Below are 14,307 nucleotides of genomic sequence, written 5' to 3'. Positions count from 1 at the left end.
TTCCTCCCACACTCCAAAGACATGCTGATAGGTGAATTGGATCCTGTCTAAATTGGCCCTAGTATGTGTATGTATGAATGTGAGTTAGGGACCTTAGATTGTACACCTCTTGAGGGTTAGGGACCTTAGATTGTACGCCCCTTGAGGGTTAGGGACCTTAGATTGTACGCCCCTTGAGGGTTAGGGACCTTAGATTGTTCGCCCCTTGAGGGTTAGGGACCTTAGATTGTACGCCCCTTGAGGGTTAGGGACCTTAGATTGTACACCCCTTGAGGGTTAGGGACCTTAGATTGTACGCCCCTTGAGGGTTAGGGACCTTAGACTGTACGCCCCTTGAGGGTTAGGGACCTTAGATTGTACGCCCCTTGAGGGTTAGGGACCTTAGATTGTACACCCCTTGAGGGTTAGGGACCTTAGATTGTACACACCTTGAGGGTTAGGGACCTTAGATTGTACGCCCCTTGAGGGTTAGGGACTTTAGATTGTACACACCTTGAGGGTTAGGGACCTTATATTGTACACCCCTTGAGGATTAGGGACTGATGTGAATGTACAATATATATGTAAAGCGCTACGTACATTGACGGCACTATTATTATTATTATTATTATAATACAGTATTTATAAAGCACCAACAGTTCGCTCAGCGCTGTACATTACAATGGGAGTCACTATATAAGTACCTGTAATAAATAAATAAAAACAATAAGATTTCTGAAAGGATCAACAAATATTTTTCACACTTATCAAACATTGATCACAAAATACTTTCAATGGTATATTTAATGGATCAAATGGAAGGAAACATGAGAAGTTCATTGTTAGGGTCACCCTTTCAATACGACTGTTCTGTTTTTCACCCTTGAATGTTGTTCTGTTGTGGACAGCTCTGCTTTTTAAATACATTTTTTATATTTATAAGAAGAAAACAATGTTATCGTGTGTCCTAGAAAGAGCCGGCAATCCGCTCTAACCACCTGAGAGGTGAAATCTCACTCCAGCAGTATTTTGTCAGGGATTGTCATGCTCTGCTGCTCAGAACAAGCACTTATACCGAGCTACAACTGCAACACGGAGCACAGCTCAGTAAGAACGGCGACTTACAAAATCCCTCACCGCTTTCCCCTCTGCCCACCAAAGGGGTAATTGCAAAAACACCGACAGCAAAATAGATTCATCAGTAAGGAGCCAAGTCTGTTGCCGCTGAGTTGCAGCCAAGCCGGTCCCAGTAGGGGCCACTCTGGTGTGTTAAATAGTTGGGTTGAGAAGGTAACATTCATCACAGTGCAGTGGGGAGGGATGTGGAGAGTGAGAGCTGTTCTGGGGGAGCGTGGGTAGAACGCCAGCTGCCGCAGTGTTTGTAGGTACAGAGCCGTACGAGGCAACCTGTGGCTCCCCAGCTGTTGCGGATCCGTGATACAGCTATATCCAGACACACCCAGAGTGCTGGGACCTGTTGTTCTACAACAGAATGCATTATTTTCCACTTGTGGCTTTACAATGTTCACAAACCAGCTCACTTTCTGTTCTCATTCTAAACATCCTACTATAGGTTCAGCCTTTACCCCCTTGCCTACAGGGCACTTATACCCCCTTCCTGCCCAGGCCAAATTTTCAGCTTTCAGCACTGTCACATTTTGAATGACAATTGCATGGTCATGCAACACTGTACCCATATGAAATTTTTATAATTTTTTTTTAAACAGATAGAGCTTTCTTTTGGTGTTATTAATCACCTCTGGGTTTTTTATTTTTGCTAAACAAACAACAACAACTGAAAATTTTGAAAAAAAAATGTTTTTTCTTAGTTTCTGCTATAAAATTTTTAAATAAGTGATTTTTCTCTTTCACAGATGTGCGCTAAGGAGGCTGCAGTGATGGGCACTGATAGGTGGCACTGATGGGAACTGATGAGGAGGCACTGGTAGGTGGCGCTGATGGGCATTGACAGGCATCACTGATGGGCACTGAAAGGCAGCACTCATATATGGCACTGATAGGCACTGATAGGCGGCACTGGCTGGATATGATAGGCGGCACTGACGGGCACTGGTAGGGGGCACTGATGTGCACTGATAGGTGGCACTGATAGGTGGCACTGATTAGGTGGCATTGATTGGGCAGCACTGATAGGTGGCACTCACTGGCACTGATAGGTGGCACTGACTGGCACTTATAGGTGGCACTGACTGGCAGCTCAGATGGGCACTGACGTGGCATTGGTACACTGCATTGCAGTGCATTGGTGCACTGGTAGGCACTGATATATGGTATTGATGTGGCACTGATGAGCACTGGCGGCTGGCATTGATGGGCACTGACAGGTGGCACTGCTGGGGCTACACAGATCATCAGGGCACACTGATCATCAGTGCCCTGATGATCAGTGTACATGTCCCCTCTGAGGAATGCCAATTACCGGCTCTCCTCTCCTCTCGAGCTGTCAGCGTGACAGCTCGAGAGGAGAGAAATGCAGATAACCGGCATTTCCCTATTTACATGCGATCAGCTGTGATTGGACACAGCTGATCACATGGCAGAGCTGACGTATTCGGCTCTTTACGTTGATCCTCCCAGAACGAGAGAACCGCCTTGCTCCCGTCATTTCCTTATATGGTGGATGGGAGGCGGTTAAAAAAAACAAGAAAAAACAACAAGCATATTATACTTACCACCTGATCTGTACAATGGTTCTGCAGAGAGCAGCCCCAATCCTCTTCTTCTAGGGTCCCCAGTGCTCCTGGCTCCTCCCCCTTGACCAGTGCCCCAACAGCAAGCCGCTTGCTATGGGGGCACTGGTGCATGCTTGCTCACTTCTGAGCCCAGCTCTATGTGTCCGTAAGACACATAGAGCCGCGGCTCATACCCCCCCACGCTCTCTTCTCATTGGCTTATTAGCTGTGATTGACAGCAGGGGGCGCCAACGGCTAATATCTAAGCCAATGAGGAGAGGGAGAGGAGAACTGGGTCAGCCCAGGCTCCTGTGCACATCACTGGGTCGAAAAAGGGCTCAGGTGAATATTGGGGGGGGGGGGACTGTGGGGGGAGCAGCACACGGAAGGTTTTTTACTTTCATACATAGAATGCATAAAGGTAAAAAAGGCTATCGCAGCAATCATGTGACCCGGAATCGGGAGTCCTGGGTCCCGATTGTTAAATCGGGACCTGGGGCTCTCAGTGACACCCCGGTGTTTGTGCTGGGAGCATGCAGTGCGCAGGGGCGGACTGACCATTTGGAAACTCAGGCACTGCCCGAGGGCCCGGGGTCAGTAGAGGGCCCCATGAGATGCCCCTGGTACCTTTTTCATAAGCTTTTTTGAGTTTGGACCAGGACACAGGGGCCCCATGATCCCCTATTGCCCAGGGGCCCCATGAGTTGTCAGTCCGCCCCTGGCCATGTGGCATGCTCCCAGCACAAAGACAGGTATGCAAATTAGTGGCCCCAAGGAAAAAAGGCCAGTTCTGTGAGGCTGCATATTTGTGTGAAGTCGGCGTCAAGGGGTTAAAGTAGTTTTAAACCCTCAGTGTTTTTAAGCCTAACACATTAAGCACAATAAAATTAACAATCCCTAATAAACTATTTGGCAAAATTCTTGCAATTTACAACTTTCAGTGCTGCTGGCTCCTGCTTCCTCAGTGCTACTTCCCTGAACTTCAGGTCTTCATCGAAAACTTTTACAAGTGGACAGTGCACTCTCTAACAAGTCTGTTGAAAAAAGGGAGGGAGAGAAGAGGAGGGGGAGGGAGGAGCAGAGAAGTGCCTTGCCATCCATAGACCATGGGGCTGTGTGTTTCTCTTGATATACACGGTGTAAGGAGACACAGCTCTAGTCCCTGCATGAGAGGTTGACTCCATAGGATGCTGCAAGAGAAAGGAGCTACTTTGAAAGAGGAAACCTGGAGCAGCGGATATGGCACCAGCTCAAACTGGAATGTAGGCAGGGATTAAAGATATAGAAGCTGCATACTCCATAACCCTAGATCCAAACCAAGTGTTTTCTGCAGCATTTTGGGTTATGCAGAAACTCAGTACAGTCCATTGAACATGAATTCCTATGGGACAAGTTCACATCTGCGCGATTTCACCCAGTGCATTTTTTGGAAAGGGTCAGGGACTTTTTTGAACGCAAAAAGTTTTTGGTTCTATAGACTTCAATGGAAACACTGCAGAAAAGCATGTATTGCGTTTTTGCTGCATTTTTGCTGTGTTTTTGATGTGTGTTGCGTTTTAAATCTACCTAGCAACAAGAAAAAAAAAGAAAACAAAAACACAAAATACATAAAAAAAAACACAACAAAAACAAGGGTGCAAAAACACAATGCAGAGACGGCTCAAACGCAACCTGCATAGGTGTGAACCTAACCGTAGAGATTAAATCAGCTTCTGAAAGTGCTTAAAAAATGGAGGGTTTAATATCACTTTAAAGGATTCTAGGCTTTATATGTGTAGAGAAAAGCTAGAGATTGACATTCATTTCAGGATGCCTATACGTGTGGTGGGGGGGTTACATTGTATCAGAGGAGTCAAGGAAAGTATGCAACACAACTGTCACTTTAAAGTAGCTTTTATCCCTGAAACCGGAAAGTACAGTAACACTCTAACGTTTTTCAGTTCCACTTCTGGAAATTTCAAAGCAGAAAAAAGTACTGAGCTATAAGCTGCTATGAGTTAAGAGCTGTAATGGACACCAAATGAAGTATGCTTTCTTTAAAGTGGTTCTAAACTTAAAAAAAAGCATTATCTGCATTAGGTTAAAAAAACTTCCACTTGCTGTTTGTCCACCCCCCCCCCCCCCTTGCTTACCGAGTGCACGTTGATCCAGCGCTGTGCACGTTTGCAACAGGGCTGGCCTCTCTCCCTGATCTAGGACAGACTGCTAGCAGTGGAAGCCATTGGCTCCTGCTGCTGCCAATCAATTACTGTGAGGAGGGAGCAGGGTGTGTGGCCGAACTGCGCTGTGTGTGTCTATGGACTCTCCCAGCTCAGGAGCACACCCACAGGTGTGCCCCTATAGCACGCAACTTGCACAGAAGAGGAAGAGCCAAGAGCATCAGAGTGGGACCCCCAGAAGAGAATAAGGGACCACTTTGTGCATTATTCTTGCATAGAGCAGGTAAATATAAACCCCTGTTTTCACTTTCGCTAAAAAAGACAGACTTCAATATCACTTTAATCTTTGAAGGTTATAGGTTTCTCTAACTGGGAAACCTTTACAAGCACTGGGGTGTTCTTCTAACTTTCATCTTACAGACAAATGGCAAGAGTATCTGGCACTTAGGATTATTAAAATCTCCTGAACTTATACCCATTCCTAAAGGAAGGGGGAAACTGCTCCAGATCCTTATCTACATTTCCAACTTGAGGGCCCCTAATGATACGGGACAAGATACAGTACATTATATTGCCAAAAGTATTGGGACTCCTCTCCAAAATCATTGGATTCAGGTGTTACCATCACCTCCATGGCCACAGGTGTATAAAATCATCACCTAGGCATGCAGACTGCTTCTACAAACATTTGTGAAAGAATGGGTCACTCTCAGGAGCTCAGTGACTCCAAGCATGGTCCCGTGATAGGTTGTCACCTGTGCAATAAGTCCATCCGTGACATTTCCTGGCTACTAAATATTCCACGGTCTACTGTTAGTGGGATTATAACAAAGTGGAAGCAACTGGGAACAACAGCAACTCAGCCACCAAGTGGTAGGCCACGTAAAATGACAGAGCGGGGTCAGCGCATGCTGAAGCACACAGTGCGCAGAAGTTGCCAACTGTCGGCAGAGTCAATATCTAAACACTTCAAAACTTCGTTTGGCCTTCAGATTAGCACAACAACAGTGCATAGAGAGCTTCATGGAATGGGTTTCCATGGCCGAGCAGCTGCATCCAAGCCTTACATCACCAAGTGCAATGCAAAGCGTTGGATGCCGTGGTGTGAAGCACTGGACTCTGGAGTGATGAATCGCACTTTTCTTTCTGGCAATCTGATCGACGAGTCTTGGTTTCATGGTTGCCAGGAGAATGGTACTTGCCTGACTGCATTGTGCCAAGTGTAAAGTTGGGTGGAGGGGGGGTTATGGTGTGGGGTTGTTTTTCAGGGGTGCAGCTTTGCCCCTTAGTTCCATTGAAAGGAACTCTTAAGGCATCAGCATACCAAGACATTTTGGACAATTTTGTGGGAAGAGTTTGGGGATGGCCCATTCCTATTCCAACATCACTGCGCACCAGTGCACAAAGCAAGGTCCATAATGACATGGATGAGCGAATTTGGGGTGGAGGAACTTGACTGACCTGCACAGAGTCCTGACCTCAACCCGATAGAACACCTTTGGGATGAATTAGAGCAGAGAGTGCAAACCAGGCCTTCTCGTCCGACATCAGTGCCTGACTTCAAAAATGCGCTTCTGGAAGAATGGTCAAACATTCCCATAGACACCCTCCTAAACCTTGTGGACAGCCTTCCCAGAAGAGTTGAAGCTGTTATAGCTGCAAAGGGTGGGCCAACTCAATATTGAACCCTACGGTCTAAGACTGGGATGCCATTAACGTTCATGTGCATGTAAAGGCAGGCGTCCCAATACTTTTGGATATATAGTTTATATACAGTATATCCCTTTTGAGCCCAAAAATGGCCACTAAATCTTAGGGAGCTCTGGCTCCATATTTAAACCAGGCTCCTCCAAGACGGCCCCTGGAGCCCAAAGGTGTTGGCAGATTAGACCTAAAATGGGTTCTACCTAATGTTAGCAACAAAGCAGTGTTCATGTAGATGCTCTGTTGATGCTCAAGAGAAAGGAATATGACTGCTGCTTCACTCCCCGACACTTTCAGTCCAATTGAGCTGGGTATACAAGCACACTTTTTTTTTATTTTGGTTCAGCCGGTGGGCTGAACAGAAGAAAAAACCCTGCATACATCTCCCCTACCACGCTATTGTATTTTGACAACGGGTACCCCCCCAGCAGAATACATAGATCAGTTCTAAAAGGGCTGATTGAATCATAGTTTTCCAGCATGACCGTTCAACAGAAGCCGACCATTAGACCAGCTTCTGTTGAACACAGAGCAATACACATACCAAAATTCATCCAAATTTTGTGTACCTGGCTTTAGAGTCTACCAGGGAGAGAAAAGGCTGGCACCACTCTCTGGCAACAGGAGAGTCCATCACTTGACCCCCTTCCTTGACTGCTGCACTGACTCTCTTTTTCCACATAAGTCCCACAGATATAGAATATGCATACTACCTACCTATGTAATACAACCCATACTTGGAGTTAAAATAACCCATTCCTTTTAAAATAGAAATGAAAGGTAAAACATTTGTGCATAGATATACAAAACATTATGAATACCTTTTTCCCCCTTCTTTTAAAAAGTGATCACATTCCCTCGGTTCTGAGCTGAAGAAGGAGCTTAGAGAGCTTGGGGGGGGGGGCGGGCAGCAGCACACTGATCTTTCCAGTAAATGGCTGTGCGGGGGGAAGTGATATCAGGACAAGTCTGATCAGTGAGCTCCCAGCACAGCTAGAGAACTGACCACGGTGTGCTCTCATGCTTAGAGTGGTCAGTTTTTAATAGGAAATCAGAGGGACTGACAAGAACACCAGGGATTTTACAAAAAAGAAGCAATACAAAGAGAACAGGATACATTTTCATACAAGTACATGGTACAGCCGGCACATATCAGGAATATGAAATATTGGATTTACATAATCTTTAATACTAGTTTAAACAGTTCTTCTTACGACTGCATGGAGTGCAGCTTTAAACTTGGCCTCAAAGTTTTACAATTCCATATCCTTTTAGTAAACTACACATAAAAATACACATAAAATAACAAAAATACTATCAATAAATATTAAAGCATGGTCATGAGAGCTGGACAGCAAAGCTATTGCATTGCACAGATCCTTTACACGGCAGGTAAGATGACTGGTGAAACCTTTGGCAGCAGATTCACTTTCACACACAGATAAAGTATACAATATTTTCCCATCTTTGATGGTATGAAAGAACCTGTAGGTGTGTTAACAAAAACCTACAATGAATTCTTATACTTTCTTCCAGTAAAATGTGACTAGTTTGAGGTGGAAGGTGCAGCTAATAATATGAGGCATTATAATCTGAAATCTTCTGTCTTCTGCAGATGACAATGTGGTCAAGTTGGACTGTAGAACAAGTAGCTTCCCTCACTTATATATTTTTAAGGGAAACTTGTCAAGATAAAAATATGAAAGCTAATTTTCATTTTAAAGTGATGTGTTTTGCCAATGAAAGAAAATAGCAACAGGTTACCTTTATTACCTACTTACTTATACTACTGTATATAGCCAAAGGTTGTGGGAATCTGATCTTCACACCTACAGTATATGGGCTTGCTGGACATCCATTTCCAAAGCCATGGACTTTAACATGGATTCAGCCCTTCTTTGCAGCTTTAACAGCCTGTAATCCACTGTGAGGGCTTTCCAAGAGATTCTGGAGTGTATTTTGGGGAATTTGTGCTCATTCAGCCAAAAGAACATTTGTGAGGTCAGGTATTGATGTTGGATGAGAAGACCTGCCTTGCCATTGATGTTCCAATTCATTCCAATGGCATTTAGTAGGGTTGAGGTCAGAGCTCTGTTCAGGACACTCAAGTTTCTCCAAACCAAACCTATAAACCATGTCTTTATGGAGCTGACTTTGTCTACAGAGGCACAGTCATGCTGTAACAAAAGGGCCTTCTCCAAATGGTTGTCACAAGGTTAGAAGTGTATATTTGAATTTGAATTGAAATGTCTTTACATGCTGTAGAATTAACAGTATCCACACTGGAAACACCTGAACTTGAAGGGGCGTTCACTTACAGTGGCCATATCATGTAGATGCGATGGTCAGGTAACTACAAACATTTGACCAAAGTATGTTCCTTCCCTCTACTCTTCTACTGTTCTTTTATTTTGTAGTGATGAGAGGAAACCTTGTATAAGCCTCCAAAGCTGCCCACCTGACTCCTGATTGGCCAGGTGTTCTTAAATCCATGCACCTGACACCTTAGGTGACCCTGCAGGCCAGGCTGTGACAATACTGTTGCCCCACATTTATTTATGCTAAGTGGTGAGCATAGTCTACAGAGAAGTCCACACATTTAAGCATGGCAAGGGCTAAGTTAAAATGTACCTGTTTGGTTGCATAAGCAAAGCACAAGATTACTTTAAATGACTACAGTGAAATAAAGAATTAAGTATTTTATAACTTAAAAAGTAAGTTGAATCTGTGTGTAGGTACAATGCATGTGTCTATGGTTCCAGATCCATGGTTCCATGATGGACTCGCTCCCCCACTCCCACCATTTGAGAGGAGAGCTTAAAACCTTTGGCTTGATGGACAAATAGAAGTAAGTGGTCCTTTCATAGTAGAGACAGACTTCTTTGGGCTACACAACGTTAACCATGGTGAAAGGTTCTAGATCAGTGGTTCACAACCTTCCTAATGCCGCGACCCTTTCATACAGATCCTCATGTTGTGGTGACGCCCAACCATAAAATTATTTACCCAGTAATTATAACTCATGAAGTGTTGTTTTACCTCCAATACTGCTGCTTTCTACACAGCAGCTGTTCTTTACACATCAGAAATATGTGTTTTCCTGATGGTCTTAGGTGACCCCTGTGAAAGGGTCGTTCGACCCCCAAAGGGGTCACAACCCACAGGTTGAGAACCACTGTTCTAGATGCTGTGCTAGGTTTTATTAGGGAACAGATAGCTATGTAATATCCACTGTGTGACACTGCGTGCAAGTCCTGCTCTGATCAATGTCTGAAAGGTGAAGTATATCCACTCAGGGTTCCAAGCCCAGCATATTTTATAAGGACTGTCCAAGGGAGCGAAGGCCTCCCCCTACCTGCAGCCCAGTCTTCCCCTGTACTAGACCTCAAAACTGGTCACCTTGGAGTAAATGCCTATGTGTAAGGAAGGATGTAGGCAGGTGTAGTCTGAATTTTCCACTGCAGGTGCCACTCAACCGCAGTGAAGATGCAGATAGAAAAGGAAGTTGAGAGGGTTCCTGGGTTCCTTTATGATTTCCTTGGTCACTCAGGGGCAGCTATCCAATTGGATGCTTGTGCCCCATGTGACTCTGACAGACGTCTTAGGTCAGTCAGAGTCTATTTAGGACCCTGACTCCCGGGTTTGGCATGGTTTATGCGAATGGCTAGTGTAGGGACCGGTTCCCTGGAGCATTGTCAGGGACAGTGCTTTGTGATAGGGAAAGGTTCTGGAGAAGTAGGAAGAGCTTAGGGACCACATCTACCTCTTCAGGAAGCTTTTCCTTCGGGTTGGACTGCATTCCACTCCTTTTTGCAGTCTCTGTTGGCATTTTGGGTCCTCAGACTGCTGTCTCATTGCTGTGTGTTTGTAAGTGGAAAGCCTCCCTGCCAGGCCTGTTTGTACTTCCCAAACGTATTTTTACAATATGTTGCTTTTCACAAATTGGGACACACCATGCTGCACCTATCCCACAAGGGTTTACTGGAGCTGTAATATTGGGAATGGTTCTATACACGGTGTAATATGTTGATGATATATAAATAAAGACATTATAATAAATATTAAAGGAAAAGGTCTTTGGTGCTCATTGGATTAGAATCCTATTGGCAGCTATGGGCAACTATTTTTAAAAACATTAGCTGAATTGAAAACCACCATCGCATTTGCCAAAGTAGCTCAATTCCTTAACTCAAGGTTGGCTTTTGTATTACTTGTTCAACAACTGGCTATGAATAGACTACAGCCTTCCCTTTACATTTTCTATTACAAAAGTAACAAATCCATGAAAAAATATTTTAAAAGAATTTAGTTTAAGAGGGGAATCCAGGCTAAAAAGAAAACGAATATTTTTTTAAAATCAGTAGTTATCAAAATGACTAAATGCAAGCATTTAATACCCAGTACAGAACGATAACAGTGGTATATGTAATTACTTGTACTACAAGGCTTTCTGTGTTCATCTGTATAGGTTCTACTTGTTCCACTTTGCTGCTTTATAAATTCCTGGGAGAATAGTGAGAAAACCAACAAGTTGCAAACCTGATTTCGTTTAAAACTTCTAAAAATAAGCACTGCAGAATCAATTAGGATTCCTCTGTCAGTGATCTGAACCTAAAGGAAGCTTGTGCATTATCCATGTTGGATAAATGGAAGATGATATGATGGATTCCCCTAAAGAGGAACTTCACACCAATGCTGTTTTTTTTTTTTTTAATCCTTCTTTTACCTTTTTCACTAGGACAGGCTTAACCACTTGACCTCCAGAAGGTTTTATCCCCTTCATGACCAGAACATTTTTTTGAGCTGCTTTATCTGGCAATTGGAGGTCATGCAACTCTGTACCCACATTAAATTCATGTAATTTATTATATAAACCAAAAAATACAGAACATTTTGAAAAAATATGTTCTACTTTTTGTTATAAAACATATTCAATAAAAACATTTAAAAAATTTAATTTCGAGGTGCACATGCACAGGACCACCGGAACGGACATGTACATCTGAGGCTCCGCAACATAGTGGGAGAAGCAGCCACCTGAATGCTGCTCCCGGCCCGCCTCTGCCTCATCTGCCCTCCGGCAGCCTCAGCGACGGCCCCAGCACTGCTAGAAATGGTCTGTGGGGTCGTGCAGCATCAGTCCCAGGTGAAGCCTATCAAGGAGGCCCTGCCGCAGGTCTCGTCCAAGATGGCGGCCACTCCTGCTCCACAGCCACACACAGCACTGTAGGCTGCACATCCACAGTCCCGCTGCACTTTGGATGGTGAGTCTGACTCTGACCTGGGGACATTGCTACAGGCTCCCACCCCTGACCTTTCCCATCCTGACGTGCTCAAACAATTAGAGAAAATGCTGCAAAAGGCCCTGAAACAGACCTCAGACCACATAACTGATAAACTGTCTAAAGAAATCCGGGACTTAGGGCAATGCACATCCGACTTTGAACAGCGGGTCAACGACCTAGATGTCACTATACATTCTCATTCGGATGAATTTGAGCTCCTACGTGATGAAAATTTGACACTGCAGTCCCGCCTAGAGGACTTCAAAAACAAGGTCCGATGCTCTAATATCGATGTTCGTGGCCTCCCGGAAACTATAACGGATGTCCTATCCACTGTTACATCTCTGTTCCAAGACTTGGCCCCTGCAATACCGATTGAACGTCTTGAATTAGGCAGGGTCCACCATGCGTTAATCCCCCACCACTCAGATGGCCCACCTCACGATATTATCACCAAGTTTCATTACCAAGGAACAGCTCCTACAAGCGGCTCGCAATGCTGGAACTTTAAACTTCCAGGGCCACAACTACCAGCTATTCCAAGACCTGTGCCCTGCTACGATAGCCAAATGCAGAGCCATGAAACCCCATCTCCAGGTTCTTCAGCAACAGCGTATAGCCTACAGATGGATATTTCCTTTTGCTGTTCGCTTCTACAATTCCCGTGATTATATCTGCAATGTCCCCCAAAAATGTAATAAGGTCTATTGATCTTTTCATTCCCAAAAAGCACATGTCTATTTGCAGGAGACACACTTTACTATTACTTCCACACCCAAGTTTTTTGGCCCACATTAAACTCTTAAGTCTTCACTGCCTCTGCTAACTCCAAGCACAGGGGAGTCCTTATCTCCTTTTATTGTAAAATGCCCTTTACTCTCCATGCAGAGATCAAGGACCCTGGGGGTCAGTACCTCATTCTGTCAGGACTTTGCCTGGACTCTGAAGTCACTATAGTTGCTTACCACGCTCCCAATCAGGGCCCACTCATATTCATCTCACACTTACTGACTCTCACAGATTGTCATAAGAGTGGCACCCTGTTTATTTGCGGAGAATCCAACTGTACCCTATATCCCTTCCTGGACAAATCTCACCAACCACCCCTGCTGCCTGCCTTGAGACTCTCTTTCCAACAACTCCTACATCGACACTCTTTAGTAGATTCCTGGAGAGAACTTAACCCAGTAAAGAAACAATATACCTACTATTCTCACCCACACAAAACATTCTCTTGTATCGATCATATCCTAACAACTGTCGGTTCCTTCTCTTAGCTCCTTGCTTCTGATATACTCCATATACCGTGGTCGGACCACAGTGCGGTTATCATGTCCATTTCGTCCTTGGCTCCCTCTGCCAAAGATCCTTCTTGGGTCATCAATGATAATTTTCCCATTGCCTAGACTTAGAGATTGCTCTCAAAGAGTACCTGGCAACAAATTCTACACCTGAGATCTCTCCTCTTCTCTTGTGGGAGGGCACACAAATCAGTCCTTAGAGGGGTCTCTATTAGTATATCATCTTTTCTTAACAGAGAGAAGCGTCAGCTGTGCCACCGCCTTGAAGCAGCTTACAACCAATTTCATCAGGTGTTTCAAATCACTCCATTGCCTAGCAGCAGCAAAACTTTGGAACAGTCGCGATTGGAACTCAACCAATGTCAGGGCAGGGCTGTGGAACGGACAGGTAGGCCTAGTGGCAGGGTAACGCACTGGCTGACGACAACCACCACCAACAGACTGAAGTCCCTCAGGGCGCGGAGTCTAAGTCCCAGGCTGCCCTTCACCAGGGCCCCTGATGGTGGGGATGGACTTGACGCAACCAGGGACCAGGTCGCGGCCCCCGAGACACCCCAGCTGCGGTAATGGCCGCCGCCAATGGCGTGTAGCTGGTGAGAATGACAATAGCGTAGTCAGACAAGCCGGGTCAATAACAACGGGACAAAACAGTACAGAACAGTAGACAGAGAATCACAGGTCACAGGCCGGGTTCAGCAACGGAAGGTCAGATCAAAGGGAAACACAGAGAATGGTCTTAGTACAAGCCAAGTCAGAATACCAGAAGAGTCACGAGCGTATACACAGAGCTGTAGCAAGACAAAGACACAAGACACAAGTGCAAAGAGCATGTGCAGATCCCAGGCTTATATGTACTCAGCCACACCCCTCTGGGGGATGGACCTCAGAGACCTGAAGGCATAAAAGATTCCCATCATGCTCAGCAGAAATCCAAGATGGATGCTAGCACATGGAGAAACATAACCTCTGGGAAAAGGTAGGACCTTGACAACCTCTTTTTGACAGACCAAGCAGAACTGTCTCTCTGTAGGTCTCGGCATAAATACTACACTAAAGCGAACAAGCTGGACACGTTCCTGGCCCTTTCACTTCGCAGACTAGAACGTGTCACTAAACCAATCTGCTTGAAAATATCTCAGGGTAGTTACACCAGTAACCCCATACGGATACTGCAAATTTTCCGTAA

The sequence above is a fragment of the Staurois parvus genome, unplaced genomic scaffold, assembly GCF_062004578.1.
Source record: "Staurois parvus isolate SC_StPar_1 unplaced genomic scaffold, SC_StPar_1.0 ptg000026l, whole genome shotgun sequence".
Lineage (NCBI taxonomy): Eukaryota > Metazoa > Chordata > Amphibia > Anura > Ranidae > Staurois > Staurois parvus.
The sequence above is the reverse complement of the archived record's forward strand: the minus strand, read 5'-3'. Positions refer to the sequence as shown.